The sequence below is a fragment of the Protomyctophum parallelum genome, assembly GCF_964188405.1.
Source record: "Protomyctophum parallelum genome assembly, chromosome: 10".
NCBI lineage: Eukaryota > Metazoa > Chordata > Actinopteri > Myctophiformes > Myctophidae > Protomyctophum > Protomyctophum parallelum.
In genome coordinates, this window is record NC_139704.1 from 50509706 (window position 1) to 50527647 (window position 17942).

Here is a 17942-nt window from a genome sequence, read left to right on the forward strand (position 1 = left end):
GTGTCTTTTTATTTAATTATTATTAATATTTACACAAACACACACGGTGTGGCGTTGGCTCAGCGGTGTGTGTACGGGCCACATGCAACGGCGTCGACTCCAGGAGTTCTTGAGGGCTTTTAACCAGACCAGTGTGTGTCCAGTGGAAACCTCGTATGAATCTGATCTCAGGTCAGAATGGGTTAATCAGACCAGTGTGTGTCCAGTGGAAACCTCGTATGAATCTGATCTCAGGTCAGAATGGGTTAACCAGACCAGTGTGTGTCCAGTGCAGAAACCTCGTATGAATCTGATCTCAGGTCAGAATGGGTTAATCAGACCAGTGTGTGTGTCCAGTGCAGAAACCTCATATGAATCTGATCTCAGGTCAGAATGGGTTAATCAGACCAGTGTGTGTGTCCAGTGCAGAAACCTTGTATGAATCTGATCTCAGGTCAGAATGGGTTAACCCATTCTGACCTGAGATCAGCAAGGCAAGCTGGGGGAAACCTTTTTGTATTCGTTTTCCCATCATGTAACCATGGTATCCATGCGTTGTTTGGTCGTACTGCACTTCTTCATGTCGGTAAAACCAGGGCGAGGCTTGATTTCATTTCATCGGGCTTGATTTCATCGGGCTTGATTTCATTTCATCGGGCGTGCCAGATAGATTTCAGCCGTCACATTTACTATAAAACCTACACTCGAATTTGGGGCAGTTTTGACACCCGATCGATAAATGAGGGCCGATGTCTCTATCTGCTGTGCTGTGGGTCTCTTCACCGTCTGTCTGTCTGTCTGTCTGTCTGTCTGTCTGTCTGTCTGTCTGTCTGTCTGTCTGTCTGTCTGTCTGTCTGTCTGTCTGTCTGTCTGTCTGTCTGTCTGTCTGTCTGTCTGTCATATCATCATCATCATCATCACCCCATCTTATTTATTTCAGAAAGGGAAGTGTGTTTTATTTAGCTACAACCTTGTATATCTTATTCCATTAGCTTTCTTCCCTTCTGGCTGTCTGTCTGTCTGTCTGTCTGTCTGTCTGTCTGTCTGTCTGACTGTCGCCCCACTTGATCATGCAACAGCGTCACACAAAATACTCAGAAGTATCAGATCCGCAAGCTCAAAACACAGCTTGAGCTTGTACTGTAGTCCTGTACTGTAGTCCTGTACTGTAGTCCTGTACTGTAGTCCTGTACTGTAGTCCTGTACTGTAGTCCTGCTACTTTTGCTTATAATTATTTCTTATTTTTAAGTAAACAGTTTTGGACAGAGACACCCGTTCTCCAAAACAAACTACGACAGTAGAATAGTTTGACCTCTCTTTACGTTTCAAAACAAACTACGACAGTAGAATAGTTTTACCTCTCTTTACGTTTCAAAACAAACTACGACAGTAGAATAGTTTTACCTCTCTTTACGTTTCAAAACAAACTACGACAGTAGAATAGTTTTACCTCTCTTTAGGTTTCAAAACAAACTACGACAGTAGAATAGTTTTACCTCTCTTTAGGTTTCAAAACAAACTACGACAGTAGAATAGTTTTACCTCTCTTTACGTTTCAAAACAAACTACGACAGTAGAATAGTTTTACCTCTCTTTAGGTTTCAAAACAAACTACGACAGTAGAATAGTTTTACCTCTCTTTACGTTTCAAAACAAACTACGACAGTAGAATAGTTTTACCTCTCTTTACGTTTCAAAACAAACTACGACAGTAGAATAGTTTTACCTCTCTTTACGTTTCAAAACAAACTACGACAGTAGAATAGTTTTACCTCTCTTTACGTTTCAAAACAAACTACGACAGTAGAATAGTTTTACCTCTCTTTAGGTTTCAAAACAAACTACGACAGTAGAATAGTTTTACCTCTCTTTACGTTTTATTACCTCTCCTTACGTTCTGGGTTTGTGTTTTTATTCGGAATGAAGATATCGATCTGTCGAAGGATATTATTAAGGACGATTCTACAAATGTCTTCTAAATCCTGACAGTTTTCTGTTGTTTTGTTTTTTTTTCTATCTCAGTGGTTCTCAAACTAGAGAAGGACCCCCCAAAAAAAGCCTTCTTTTTCTGAAAAACCTGTGTTTCTATGTGTCAGTGTTCAGCCTTTTTCATGTCAAGGACCCCCAGAATGATCTGTGTTCGGCCCACGGACCCCCGTCTGTAAACATGTAGAACTAACAGAATGATCTGTGTTCGGCCCATGGACCCCCGTCTGGAAACATGTAGAACTAACAGAATGATCTGTGTTCGGCCCATGGACCCCCGTCTGGAAACATGTAGAACTAACAGAATGATCTGTGTTCGGCCCACGGACCCCCGTCTGTAAACATGTAGAACTAACAGAATGATCTGTGTTCGGCCCATGGACCCCCGTCTGGAAACATGTAGAACTAACAGAATGATCTGTGTTCGGCCCATGGACCCCCGTCTGGAAACATGTAGAACTAACAGAATGATCTGTGTTCGGCCCACGGACCCCCATCTGGAAACATGTAGAACTAACAGAATGATCTGTGTTCGGCCCGTGGACCCCCGTCTGTTAAACATGTAGAACTAACAGAATGATCTGTGTTCGGCCCACGGACCCCCGTCTGTAAACATGTAGAACTAACAGAATGATCTGTGTTCGGCCCATGGACCCCCGTCTGTTAACATGTAGAACTAACAGAATGATCTGTGTTCGGCCCGTGGACCCCCGTCTGGAAACATGTAGAACTAACAGAATGATCTGTGTTCAGCCCACGGACCCCCGTCTGTTAACATGTAGAACTAACAGAATGATCTGTGTTCGGCCCACGGACCCCCGTCTGTTAACATGTAGAACTAACAGAATGATCTGTGTTCGGCCCGTGGACCCCCGTCTGTTAACATGTAGAACTAACAGAATGATCTGTGTTCGGCCCACGGACCCCCGTCTGTAAACATGTAGAACTAACAGAATGATCTGTGTCTGGCCCGTGGACCCCCGTCTGTAAACATGTAGAACTAACAGAATGATCTGTGTTCGGCCCGTGGACCCCCGTCTGGAAACATGTAGAACTAACAGAATGATCTGTGTTCGGCCCATGGACCCCCGTCTGTTAAACATGTAGAACTAACAGAATGATCTGTGTTCAGCCCACGGACCCCCGTCTGTTAACATGTAGAACTAACAGAATGATCTGTGTTCGGCCCACGGACCCCCGTCTGTTAACATGTAGAACTAACAGAATGATCTGTGTTCGGCCCGTGGACCCCCGTCTGTTAACATGTAGAACTAACAGAATGATCTGTGTTCGGCCCACGGACCCCCGTCTGTAAACATGTAGAACTAACAGAATGATCTGTGTCTGGCCCGTGGACCCCCGTCTGTAAACATGTAGAACTAACAGAATGATCTGTGTTCGGCCCGTGGACCCCCGTCTGGAAACATGTAGAACTAACAGAATGATCTGTGTTCGGCCCATGGACCCCCGTCTGTTAAACATGTAGAACTAACAGAATGATCTGTGTTCGGCCCACGGACCCCCGTCTGTAAACATGTAGAACTAACAGAATGATCTGTGTTCGGCCCACGGACCCCCATCTGGAAACATGTAGAACTAACAGAATGATCTGTGTTCGGCCCATGGACCCCCGTCTGTTAACATGTAGAACTAACAGAATGATCTGTGTTCGGCCCATGGACCCCCGTCTGTTAAACATGTAGAACTAACAGAATGATCTGTGTTCGGCCCACGGACCCCCGTCTGTAAACATGTAGAACTAACAGAATGATCTGTGTCTGGCCCGTGGACCCCCGTCTGTTAACATGTAGAACTATAACAGTCACACCAGTGTTTCCAAAAAGTATACCGTTTTACTGTATATAAATATATGTATTTATTTCTGTTTACCTGCTGGTATTACATTTCTATTACATCATACTGTCTCCTCTCTCCTCTTCTCTCATGGGTCTGTGTGTGTGTGTGTGTGTGTGTGTGTGTGTGTGTGTGTGTGTGTGTGTGTGTGTGTGTGTGTGTGTGTGTGTGTGTGTGTGTGTGTGTGTGTGTGTGTGTGTGTGTGTGTGTGTGTGTGTGTGTGTGTGTGTGTGTGTGTGTGTGTGCGTGCGTGCGTGCGTGTGTGTGTGTGCACGCGCACATAAATGTATCTTCACGACACAATAAACAATGTTGTACAGTATATGATCTCCACACTGTCTGTGTTGTGTCCGCTCTGACAGATCTGTTGTGTCTGGTCTGACAGATCTGTTGTGTCTGGTCTGACAGATCTGTTGTGTCTGGTCTGACAGATCTGTTGTGTCTGGTCTGACAGATCTGTTGTGTCTGGTCTGACAGATCTGTTGTGTCTGGTCTGACAGATCTGTTGTGTCCGCTCTGTCAGATCTGTTGTGTCTGGTCTGACAGATCTGTTGTGTCCGCTCTGTCAGATCTGTTGTGTCCGCTCTGACAGATCTGTTGTGTCCGCTCTGTCAGATCTGTTCTCAGATCAGCTCTACGCTGTGCTGGGGCAGTGGTTCTCAACCTGTGGGTTGGGACCCCCAGGCCCCCCCCCCCCCCCCCCCACATGTTTTGAGGGGGAGGGGGGGGTCTTCTGGGGGGGTCCCCAGATGACGGTGAAGTGACCATTTATTAAGGACTTTCAATACCCTTTTAATACCTAAAAAAAGAGAGAAGCCGTCAGCGCATCAAAAGTAATCAAATAATTATACTATAAATCCTAGGGTTGTCCCGGTCAGATCAGGTGATCGGAAATCGGCTCTGATCTCATGATTTTCAAAGATAAACGGAAAAAAATTGTATTTTTAATTGTCTAATTTAAATCTTAAAGAAAGAATCTTAAAGAAAGCAATGAGATGTTGTAAAAACTGTAGTTGTTTTCCTTCAGAGTCAGAGATCATCAAACTAAGAACAGTCACACTCAGAGGTGTGAAAGACTCTGAATTTACAATGTTAGGCAATTTACAATTTAGGCATTTATCAGACGCTCTTAATCCAGAGCGATTTACATTAAGCAAGAACAAAAGCATGGGAATACATCACATAAAAACATTTATCATGAAACATGCGTAAGCTAAGAACGTAACAGTGGAATATCTATATTATGAAACTATACATATATACTATACATATATACTACTATGCTATACATATGTACTATGGCGTGCTATGACTACATACAACGCAATTATAGTGCTGTCTACATAACATGCTATAAGTCTATATCAGATGCTATCTAAGTCTACAGAAATGCTATCTAAGGGGGTAGGGTAAGTGCTACGGGCCATGATGGAGTCTGAAAAGGTGGGTTTTCAGACTACGGTGGATGTTTTGGAGTGAGTCTGTAGTTCTGACTGCAATGGGAAGTTCATTCCATAGTTTAGATTGGGAGTGAGTCTGTAGTTCTGACTGCAATGGGAAGTTCATTCCATAGTTTAGATTGGGAGTGAGTCTGAAGTTCTGACTGCAATGGGAAGTGCATTCCATGGTTTAGATTGGGAGTGAGTCTGTAGTTCTGACTGCAATGGGAAGTTCATTCCATAGTTTAGATTGGGAGTGAGTCTGTAGTTCTGACTGCAATGGGAAGTTCATTCCATAGTTTAGATTGGGAGTGAGTCTGTAGTTCTGACTGCAATGGGAAGTTCATTCCATAGTTTAGATTGGGAGTGAGTCTGTAGTTCTGACTGCAATGGGAAGTTCATTCCATAGTTTAGATTGGGAGTGAGTCTGTAGTTCTGACTGCAATGGGAAGTTCATTCCATAGTTTAGATTGGGAGTGAGTCTGTAGTTCTGACTGCAATGGGAAGTTCATTCCATAGTTTAGATTGGGAGTGAGTCTGTAGTTCTGACTGCAATGGGAAGTTCATTCCATAGTTTAGATTGAGAGTGAGTCTGTAGTTCTGACTGCAATGGGAAGTTCATTCCATAGTTTAGATTGGGAGTGAGTCTGTAGTTCTGACTGCAATGGGAAGTTCATTCCATAGTTTAGATTGGGAGTGAGTCTGTAGTTCTGACTGCAATGGGAAGTTCATTCTATAGTTTAGATTGGGAGTGAGTCTGTAGTTCTGACTGCAATGGGAAGTTCATTCCATAGTTTTGGAGCCAGAAGGGAGCAGAGTTTGGGACGTGTGGAGCGTTGTCCGACTCCGTTTACAACGACCTACAAATGTACCTTAAAAAAAACATATACCAAATTAAAATAAAAAGTAGTGAGGAATGAATCCTACCAAGTGTCCTGTGACCTTTGACCTGCTATAGTATCTGCTGTAATAAATGAATGACTTTACTTTACTGTAATGCTCTGTTTCACCTGCAGGTGGTGCACTAAGCATGGTGGATGAGGTCCTTCCACCTCCCTCAATTCAGTTCAATCCAGAATAGAAGAGATTTGAACAATTCCATGAGAAAACATACGTTTCCATTCATTGTTGCTCCAACTTTAGCTACACATTAAGTTACTTTGTAGATTTTGTATTAATCAGACCAGTGTGTGTCCAGTGGAAACCTCGTATGAATCTGATCTCAGGTCAGAATGGGTTAATCAGACCAGTGTGTGTCCCAGTGGAAACCTCGTATGAATCTGATCTCAGGTCAGAATGGGTTAAGCCCTGCTGGCCTCTATTCCATACGGGTACATTTACTTTGGGAAATAGCCGCTATATTCTCACAATCGATCAATACACATTTTGAAATCTGCACAATGAGTACTTTTACTTTACGAGTACATTTTGATGCCAATACTACAGCTATTGATGTGGACTCTTCTCAATGATTCAGATGTTATATTATATGACTGATGATACAGGGGGGACTCTTCTCAATGATTCTCGTGGCTTTTGAGGGCTTTAATTATAACGATAATTATGACTGTTTCATTGTTTCACTCAGACCTGACCTGGAAGATTAATCTCTCTGTGTGTGTGTGTGTGTGTGTGTGTGTGTGTGTGTGTGTGTGTGTGTGTGTGTGTGTGTGTGTGTGTGTGTGTGTGTGTGTGTGTGTGTGTGTGTGTGTGTGTGTGTGTGTGTGTGTGTGTGCGCGTGCGTGCGTGCGTGCGTGCGTGCGTGCGTGCGTGCGTGTGTGTGCGTGTGCGGGTTCGTTCTGCTATTTAGTTTTATAGCTACTGAAGACATTTATATTCAAATAGGACACTGGGGCGCCAATACACACACACACACCGACACACACACACACACACACACACACACACACACCGACACACACACACACACACACACACACACATTTCTGGCCGTCTACGCCACATCTCTTTGCCAGTTTGCCAAACATAGCAGATCTACAAGTGTCCGGATGGTCAGTCAGTGAGTGGTCAGATGGAACCATTCATTAACCATGTTTCCAGCTTGTAGGTCTGCTACTTTCCATGCATATGTCAAGCAGGGACCCCCTTAGCTGAGAGAGATGAAGCAGGGACCCCCTTAGCTGAGAGAGAGAGATGAAGCAGGGACCCCCTTCGCTGAGAGAGATGAAGCAGGGACCCCCTTAGCTGAGAGAGAGATGAAGCAGGGACCCCCTTAGCTGAGAGAGATGAAGCAGGGACCCCCTTAGCTGAGAGAGATGAAGCAGGGACCCCCTTAGCTGAGAGAGATGAAGCAGGGACCCCCTTAGCTGAGAGAGATGAAGCAGAGACCCCCTTAGCTGAGAGAGACATGAAGCAGGGACCCCCTTAGCTGAGAGAGAGATGAAGCAGGGACCCCCTTAGCTGAGAGAGAGATGAAGCAGGGACCTCCTTAGCTGAGAGAGAGAGATGAAGCAGGGACCCCCTTAGCTGAGAGAGAGAGATGAAGCAGGGACCCCCTTAGCTGAGAGAGATGAAGCAGGGACCCCCTTAGCTGAGAGAGACATGAAGCAGGGACCCCCTTAGCTGAAAGAGAGAGATGAAGCAGGGACCCCCTTAGCTGAGAGAGATGAAGCAGGGACCCCCTTAGCTGAGAGAGATGAAGCAGGGACCCCCTTAGCTGAGAGAGAGATGAAGCAGGGACCCCCTTAGCTGAGAGAGATGAAGCAGGGACCCCCTTAGCTGAGAGAGAGATGAAGCAGGGACCCCCTTAGCTGAGAGAGATGAAGCAGGGACCCCCTTAGCTGAGAGAGATGAAGCAGGGACCCCCTTAGCTGAGAGAGACATGAAGCAGGGACCCCCTTAGCTGAGAGAGAGATGAAGCAGGGACCCCCTTAGCTGAGAGAGAGATGAAGCAGGGACCCCTTTAGCTGAGAGAGATGAAGCAGGGACCCCCTTAGCTGAGAGATGAAGCAGGGACCCCCTTAGCTGAGAGAGAGATGAAGCAGGGACCCCCTTAGCTGAGAGAGAGATGAAGCAGGGACCCCCTTAGCTGAGAGAGAGATGAAGCAGGGACCCCTTAGCTGAGAGAGAGATGAAGCAGGGACCCCCTTAGCTGAGAGAGAGATGAAGCAGGGACCCCCTTAGCTGAGAGAGAGATGAAGCAGGGACCCCCTTAGCTGAGAGAGAGAGATGAAGCAGGGACCCCCTTAGAGAGAGAGATGAAGCAGGGACCCCCTTAGCTGAGAGAGATGAAGCAGGGACCCCCTTAGCTGAGAGAGAGATGAAGCAGGGACCCCCTTAGCTGAGAGAGAGATGAAGCAGGGACCCCCTTAGCTGCTGAGAGAGAGATGAAGCAGGGACCCCCTTAGCTGAGAGAGAGAGATGAAGCAGGGACCCCTTAGCTGAGAGAGATGAAGCAGGGACCCCCTTAGCTGAGAGAGATGAAGCAGGGACCCCTTAGCTGAGAGAGAGATGAAGCAGGGACCCCCTTAGCTGAGAGAGAGATGAAGCAGGGACCCCTTAGCTGAGAGAGAGATGAAGCAGGGACCCCCTTAGCTGAGAGAGAGATGAAGCAGGGACCCCCTTAGCTGAGAGAGAGATGAAGCAGGGACCCCTTAGCTGAGAGAGATGGAGAGATGGGGAGCATAAAAGGGTCAGATACAGAGATCTCCATATATGGGTATATCAGTCGAAATGGCGGTGTGACGCAGGGTTGGGCTGCATATACGTCTGGATCGGCGCCCCAACAGTCCGACCCCCGGCCACAGCGGTCTTAACCGACCACACATGTTCCTTAACGCGCACAACGGGTAGAGCGCGTATATTTACCGTCTGGGGCGTCACGGGCGTGCACTGCCGACCGTCTCCCGACTACGTCTCGTCATTTAGGACCATACGGAAACCAAGAACCTCTCATCGGTCTAACAGGACAAGATCCAAAGAAAAACACCAACTCGTCCATTGAGACTATAGTATAAACACATGGACGCAACAACATGCCTTCCCTGGGTTCGACTCCCGGCCGGCTAGACTGTTTGCCATGTGCTGCTATATGCTGTATTGGGTGCAAAAATAACCCTGAAAAAAATGAACAAAAATCGATTTCATCCATTCCTGATTTCTCTCCTTTCCTTAATTGTTGTGGCAGATGACAGTGCTTCAAACATGCCTGGACGTTATAGCGTAGAAGAAAGATTAAAAACTCTTTCTGTGCCCATGACGACTTTTACGTCTGTTATTCAAAGCGGTTATCTGTGCCCGTGACGTCTTTACGTATTTTATATTTGTATGCACACAGACTAGCCTCGCATCCACGTACCGTAGGCGGGTGTCCTTTCCCTGGAAGAGGACTAAGGAGGATCGCCATCGTGGTGGGAGCCGGAATTCGTGTTTGACGATCCCGAGCCAAACGTGTCCTGCCTCGATCCCGAGCCGACGGTTCCGTGCCGCGACCCCGAGCCTATCGTGTCGTGCCTCGACCCCGAGCCTATCGTTTCGTGCCGCGACCCCGAGCCAATGGCATCGTGCCGCGACCCCGAGCCAGTGGGTTCCTGCTTGTACCCTGAGCCGGCGGTTTCCTGCTTCAACCCCGAGTACTCCTCCACGGGATTGGACGGCTGGAACAGCTCCGGAGGTTCCTGTTTGGTGGTCAGTCCCCAGCATTCCTGCGTGGGACTGACGGCCGGGGACTCGTACGCCTCCAGGTAGTCAAAGATGCGACTCTGTCTGCTGAGAGAGTCGTGGGTCAGGCTGTCCGGGCAGAACAGGCCGGGCCAACGCCTCCCCTGCAGCGGGAAGATGTCGTTCTGGGCGAGGTGCTCGTCGTCCTCCTCCACCACGCTGAACTTCTTGGGCAGGATCTTCACGGGGAGGTTGTCGCCGCTGTAGATGTACGGAAAGATGCGCTCCTCGCTGAACACGTGCGCGAAGGTGTAGAGGGCCGTCTGCGTGTCGGGGTCGGAGAAGGACAGCTTCCCCTTGTTGAAGTCCAGCTGGACTCTGATCCTCAGCGGCTTCTGGTTCACGGAGAGAATGCTGCGCTGCTGGTCCCCCGGGGACGAGTACGCTCCGTATTCGCCGTCGATCAGCCCGACGCACCACAGCTGACCCACCCGGTCTCCTTTCCTCGGGAAGGAGTCGGCCAGGACGCCCACGTCCCACGTGGTGTTCTCCCCGACCTCCACGTCCCAGCTGTGGGAGCCCGCCGTGAAGCCCTCGGAGCTCAGGATGTTGCCGTAGTGGTCGAAGCGCTCGGGGTTGTCGGGGAGCGGCCGCTTCTTGCCGCAGCGCACGCTGGACAGGTCGTCGGACAGCGTGTACTCCACGTGGGCCGTGTTGGGGTCCATGATCACGGGCATGTACGAGACCACCTCCTTCATCTTGGCCCAGACGCGGAAGGAGAGGTTGCCCACGTGCTTGACCTCGTCGATGAGCGCCCCCGACACCAGCTGCGGGTCCTGCACCGTGAAGCGCACCCTCTCCAGGAAGGAGGTGTTGTCGGCCTTCAGCTCCTTGTCGATGGCCCTGATGGTCTGCTGCAGGGTGGGGATCTCCCGGCCCAGGCCGTAGATCTTCTCCTTCATCAGCTTGCTCTTCAGCTGCTCCTCGGTCCTCAGCGTGCGTATGCGGGCCTTCTCCTCGTCCTTGAGGAACTGGTGGAGCTTCGTGAAGACGTTCTTGATCTGCCTCTCAGAGTTCTGGGTCTGGACCTTGATGTGTTCCGCCGCCTGGATGCAGTTCGTTTTGACGTTCTCAAAGACCACCAACTTCTCCTGCAAGAGCCTGAGCGATTTCTGGACTTTCTCCTTGTTCTGGTCGGCGGACTCGCCGATGGGCCTGACCCCTTTGTGCTTGGTCTTCTTGAAGAACCCTAACCCGCCGATGGGCTTGACCCCTCCTCCGTGTTTGGTCTTCCTGACGAACCCTAACCCTAACCCGCACATTATCTCTGTGGAAGTGTAACTGTCCTCAGACCGTTGTCAAAATGTCACGTCCTCAGACCGTCGTTCGGGTTATCTTGCCGAGTGGGAGGAAGAGGCCACCTTAAATAGCCTGTCCGACCTACGGTGGACCAATCGGGTCACACGACGGAATGACATCACTCATTGGATAAAGATTAAGCGATTCCATGCCGGCACTGACTCCGGCCACTGCCAACAGAATGCAGGAAAAAGGCTGTAGAAGAAGTAGTAATGGGCTATCTTCGAGCCACCGTGAATACCCTTTGCTAGCGTAAAAAAGCGCTAATATGCTAACCGGGAGGTTGCGTTAATGTTTGACAGCTTTGTGTGGTTGCACCACGGCATGTGATGAGTTTATTGGCTGCTGACTGTGTGATCACGTATCGTATGATAACGAGAGCGCCGCTCACTTCACAGTGGACGTTTTTTTTTATTGAGTTCCTAGCATCGTCCCTCAACCTCATATCGCCTCAATATGAGCCTCAAGTCGGGGGAAAACGCAGCTAAATTTCACATGTGTAATGCAACACTTTAGTTTAAAAAACCCAATTACCCCCGCTAAAGACTTCTTTAACGTCTTTTTAATGATATCCCGCACCGCCAACGACACCACTAACGTGTTAATTAACGCTTTATTTAATGATAAACCTATAAAATTGGATTACCGCTAATCAAAGCTCTCGTCGATCGGCAGCTCCGTGTTCCATTGCTTTCCCTTCAGACTCAATGCATTGAAAAAAAGGAAGGTGGAGGATGAGGCCTTTCTAGGCCTTTTTATGAGAATTCCAGCGCAGATCGCACTGGATGAACTGTTTAGTGGCTCAATAGCAACTCCCCGTGACCGCGCATCTAAGATATGAACGCTTCTAAAGACTCTTAGCCAGTGATTTAGTCCGCTCAGCGTGACCACCTCCTAAAGACTCTTAGCCAGTGATTTAGTCCGCTCAGCGCGACCACCTCCTAAAGACTCTTAGCCAGTGATTTAGTCCGCTCAGCGCGTCCACCTTCTAAAGACTCTTAGCCAGTGATTCAGTCCGCTCAGCGCGACCACCTCCTAAAGACTCTCAGCCAGTGATTTAGTCCGCTCAGCGAGACCACCTTCTAAAGACTCTTAGCCAGTGATTTAGTCCGCTCAGCGCGACCACCTTCTAAAGACTCTTAGCCAGTGATTTAGTCCGCTCAGCGCGACCACCTCCTAAAGACTCTTAGCCAGTGATTTAGTCCGCTCAGCGCGACCACCTCCTAAAGACTCTTAGCCAGTGATTTAGTCTGCTCAGCGAGACCACCTCCTAAAGACTCTTAGCCAGTGATTTAGTCCGCTCAGCGCGACCACCTTCTAAAGACTCTTAGCCAGTGATTTAGTCCGCTCAGCGCGACCACCTTCTAAAGACTCTTAGCCAGTGATTTAGTCCGCTCAGCGCGACCACCTCCTAAAGACTCTTAGCCAGTGATTTAGTCCGCTCAGCGCGACCACCTCCTAAAGACTCTTAGCCAGTGATTTAGTCTGCTCAGCGAGACCACCTCCTAAAGACTCTTAGCCAGTGATTTAGTCCGCTCAGCGCGACCACCTTCTAAAGACTCTTAGCCAGTGATTTAGTCCGCTCAGCGAGACCACCTCCTAAAGACTCTTAGCCAGTGATTTAGTCCGCTCAGCGCGACCACCTTCTAAAGACTCTTAGCCAGTGATTTAGTCCGCTCAGCGCGACCACCTTCTAAAGACTCTTAGCCAGTGATTTAGTCCGCTCAGCGCGACCACCTCCTAAAGACTCTTAGCCAGTGATTTAGTCCGCTCAGCGCGACCACCTTCTAAAGACTCTTAGCCAGTGATTTAGTCCGCTCAGCGTGACCACCTTCTAAAGACTCTTAGCCAGTGATTTAGTCCGCTCAGCGCGACCACCTCCTAAAGACTCTTAGCCAGTGATTTATTCCGCTCAGCGTGACCACCTTCTAAAGACTCTTAGCCAGTGATTTAGTCCGCTCAGTGCGACCACCTTCTAAAGACTCTTAGCCAGTGATTTAGTCCGCTCAGCGCGACCACCTCCTAAAGACTCTTAGCCAGTGATTTAGTCCGCTCAGCGCGACCACCTCCTAAAGACTCTTAGCCAGTGATTTAGTCCGCTCAGCGTGACCACCTTCTAAAGACTCTTAGCCAGTGATTTAGTCCGCTCAGCGCGACCACCTCCTAAAGACTCTTAGCCAGTGATTTATTCCGCTCAGCGTGACCACCTTCTAAAGACGCTTAGCCAGTGATTTAGTCTGCTCAGCGTGACCACCTTCTAAAGACTCTTAGCTAGTGATTTAGTCCGCTCAGCGCGACCACCTCCTAAAGACTCTTAGCCAGTGATTTAGTCCGCTCAGCGCGACCACCTCCTAAAGACTCTTAGCCAGTGATTTAGTCCGCTCAGCGCGACCACCTTCTAAAGACTCTTAGCCAGTGATTTAGTCCGCTCAGCGCGACCACCTCCTAAAGACTCTTAGCCAGTGATTTATTCCGCTCAGCGTGACCACCTTCTAAAGACGCTTAGCCAGTGATTTAGTCCGCTCAGCGCGACCACCTTCTAAAGACTCTTAGCCAGTGATTTAGTCCGCTCAGCGCGACCACCTCCTAAAGACTCTTAGCCAGTGATTTAGTCCGCTCAGCGCGACCACCTCCTAAAGACTCTTAGCCAGTGATTTAGTCTGCTCAGCGAGACCACCTCCTAAAGACTCTTAGCCAGTGATTTAGTCCGCTCAGCGCGACCACCTTCTAAAGACTCTTAGCCAGTGATTTAGTCCGCTCAGCGCGACCACCTTCTAAAGACTCTTAGCCAGTGATTTAGTCCGCTCAGCGCGACCACCTCCTAAAGACTCTTAGCCAGTGATTTAGTCCGCTCAGCGCGACCACCTCCTAAAGACTCTTAGCCAGTGATTTAGTCTGCTCAGCGAGACCACCTCCTAAAGACTCTTAGCCAGTGATTTAGTCCGCTCAGCGCGACCACCTTCTAAAGACTCTTAGCCAGTGATTTAGTCCGCTCAGCGAGACCACCTCCTAAAGACTCTTAGCCAGTGATTTAGTCCGCTCAGCGCGACCACCTTCTAAAGACTCTTAGCCAGTGATTTAGTCCGCTCAGCGCGACCACCTTCTAAAGACTCTTAGCCAGTGATTTAGTCCGCTCAGCGCGACCACCTCCTAAAGACTCTTAGCCAGTGATTTAGTCCGCTCAGCGCGACCACCTTCTAAAGACTCTTAGCCAGTGATTTAGTCCGCTCAGCGTGACCACCTTCTAAAGACTCTTAGCCAGTGATTTAGTCCGCTCAGCGCGACCACCTCCTAAAGACTCTTAGCCAGTGATTTATTCCGCTCAGCGTGACCACCTTCTAAAGACTCTTAGCCAGTGATTTAGTCCGCTCAGCGCGACCACCTTCTAAAGACTCTTAGCCAGTGATTTAGTCCGCTCAGCGCGACCACCTCCTAAAGACTCTTAGCCAGTGATTTAGTCCGCTCAGCGCGACCACCTCCTAAAGACTCTTAGCCAGTGATTTAGTCCGCTCAGCGTGACCACCTTCTAAAGACTCTTAGCCAGTGATTTAGTCCGCTCAGCGCGACCACCTCCTAAAGACTCTTAGCCAGTGATTTATTCCGCTCAGCGTGACCACCTTCTAAAGACGCTTAGCCAGTGATTTAGTCTGCTCAGCGTGACCACCTTCTAAAGACTCTTAGCTAGTGATTTAGTCCGCTCAGCGCGACCACCTCCTAAAGACTCTTAGCCAGTGATTTAGTCCGCTCAGCGCGACCACCTCCTAAAGACTCTTAGCCAGTGATTTAGTCCGCTCAGCGCGACCACCTTCTAAAGACTCTTAGCCAGTGATTTAGTCCGCTCAGCGCGACCACCTCCTAAAGACTCTTAGCCAGTGATTTAGTCCGCTCAGCGCGACCACCTCCTAAAGACTCTTAGCCAGTGATTTATTCCGCTCAGCGTGACCACCTTCTAAAGACTCTTAGCTAGTGATTTAGTCCGCTCAGCGCGACCACCTTCTAAAGACTCTTAGCCAGTGATTTAGTCCGCTCAGCGCGACCACCTTCTAAAGACTCTTAGCCAGTGATTTAGTCCGCTCAGCGTGACCACCTTCTAAAGACTCTTAGCCAGTGATTTAGTCCGCTCAGCGTGACCACCTCCGCCATCGCTGTTTTGGGGAGACGAGGAGGGGGGAACCCTGAGGCGAAATGGACATAGTGGCCAAATTTGGTATTGCAGCGCTGGGCCCAAACACATGAACGCGCTGGTCCGTTGACTATCATTGTGCACGTTCACTATGACACGTGAACGCTGTTTCATACGTGAACGCTGTTTCATACGTGAACGTGTGCAATGATAGTCAACGGCACTCTGTTCCTACCAGGAAGAAGGAGTGAAACCGCCTCATGCGCTTTTGAGCAACTTAATGCAAGTGGATGGAAGGAGAACTCGGGTGCCCTCTCTATTCATATATACTCTAATACTTATTTTGTATTATTTTATTAGACGTAGAACGTATAGCACACTATAATGTATACTCATAGCTTCACTGCACAGATAGCCATGCTGTCTGTCTGTCTGTCTGTCTGTCTGTCTGTCTGTCTGTCTGTCTGTCTGTCTGTCTGTCTGTCTGTCTGTCTGCCTGCCTGTCTGTCTGTCTGTCTGTCTGTCTGTCTGTCTGAGGTGACAGAGGGGAAATGAAAGAACAGAATCAGGGACAGTGGCATTTGACACCACAGACCATGTGATGTCACTTCCTTCTCTCTCTCTCTCCTCTCTCTGTGTGTGTGTGTGTGTGTGTGTGTGTGTGTGTGTGTGTGTGTGTGTGTGTGTGTGTGTGTGTGTGTGTGTGTGTGTGTGTGTGTGTGTGTGTGTGTGTGTGTGTGTGTGTGTGTGTGTGTGTGCGTGCCTTGTTGTGACAGTGTGCATTGTACTGTGACAGCCCTGCTACGACCTGTGATGTATCATCTCTGTAGCGCACACACACACACACACACACACACACACACACACACACACACACACACACACACACACACACACACACTCTCTCTCTTACTCACTCTCTCTCTTGGTCACAGTGACCATTCATTCAGCATGCCCACCACCAGATCCTGCCAGCACAATGCACCCTGAGAGAGAGAGAGAGAGAGAGAGAGAGATGTTGGCAGTACTTTACATCTGTTCTCATTCTGCCCGTTTGTGTGTGTGTGCGTGCGTGTGCGCGTGTTTGTGCGCGTGCATGTTGAGGCCCTTTTAGCTTGAGTAATTTTTCAGTACATTTTCGCCCGGGCGTCCCGACACCCTAATAAAACTACAGGGGGAGGATGGGGGAAGATGAACCGTCGGGTAAGTTGAACCACCCCCTGTATCTTTAAAACTACACACATGAGTTGTCATGTGACCTAAAAATCAGGACACAACCACCATTTCAACCTGACTGTGAAGATGAGAGACACATGGACAAAGTGGAAAGTACATTTATACACAAAAAAGTGTTTTTTGCTGGTCAAAGTAAAAAGAAAAAATCACACACGTGTGAACTGAGTGGTGCAATTCCCCCCCCCCCCCCCCCCCCTCTCTCTCTCTCTATCTCTCTCTCTCATTAGAGTCACTACCTCTCTCACTCTCTCTCATTAGAGTCACTACCCCTCTCACTGTTTCTGGCGCCCCCTACTGCTATTTTTAAGTCACATACTCATGCTCACACGGACACACAAACAAGTACGAGACAGACACACACACAGACACACACACAAACACGTACGAGGACATTGCAAGCTGGTTGTAGGAGTGGTTGCACCACTCAAAAACTTTTCTGGAATAATCATTTTTATGTTAAAGCAAAAGCACCCAGGTCTAAACTTATATATCATGAATGTTGGTGATATACCAATGTATAAAACCCATGTGAATCATTTAGCTAAACATTAGCCTGGAGCATTAAGCTAGCCATGTTTTGTCAAAAAGTGGCCATGGGGCAAGTTGAACCAATTCCTTGGGGTAAATTGAGCCAATTTTCTTAATGTGAATCACCATTCATATTTTTGTATTAAGTATTTGCTACTCAAATGATACTGAATGACCTTTAATTTGGATGTTTGCAAATGCTTGCAAATTTTCTATATTGTATTAACAATATTGCAAATATTATAAGGTTCTGAATAACAAACTTTATTTAATTGTCTTTATATTGTTTAAATAATAAATAAACAGATAAATAAGACTATTTGCATAAGGGAAAACTGTTATTAAATTATTTTCAATAAGTGAATACATTATCTGTTCAAGTTTAAGCTCTTTACATAAAAATATCATGTGGTTCAATTTTGGATCAACTTACCCCTTACCTGGGGCAAATTGAGCCACATGACCAGTCTTTTTGAAAAGGTCATATTTTCATGGCCCTTTGTCATAGCTGCTTACTCATCATTTCAATTGATAGAGGACATCCTGAAATATGTGTAGATCATTAGATTTGACTGCCATCTCATTTTGCCTTGCTTCCAGGACAACTTAAGTAAAAAGTGGTTCATCTTCCCCCATCCTCCCCTAATGTGAAACCACCCTAGTAAAACTACATAATGTGAAACCACCCTAATAAAACTACATAATGTGAAACCACCCTAATAAAACTACATAATGTGAAACCACCCTAATAAAACTACATAATGTGAAACCACCCTAATAAAACTACATAATGTGAAACCACCCTAATAAAACTACA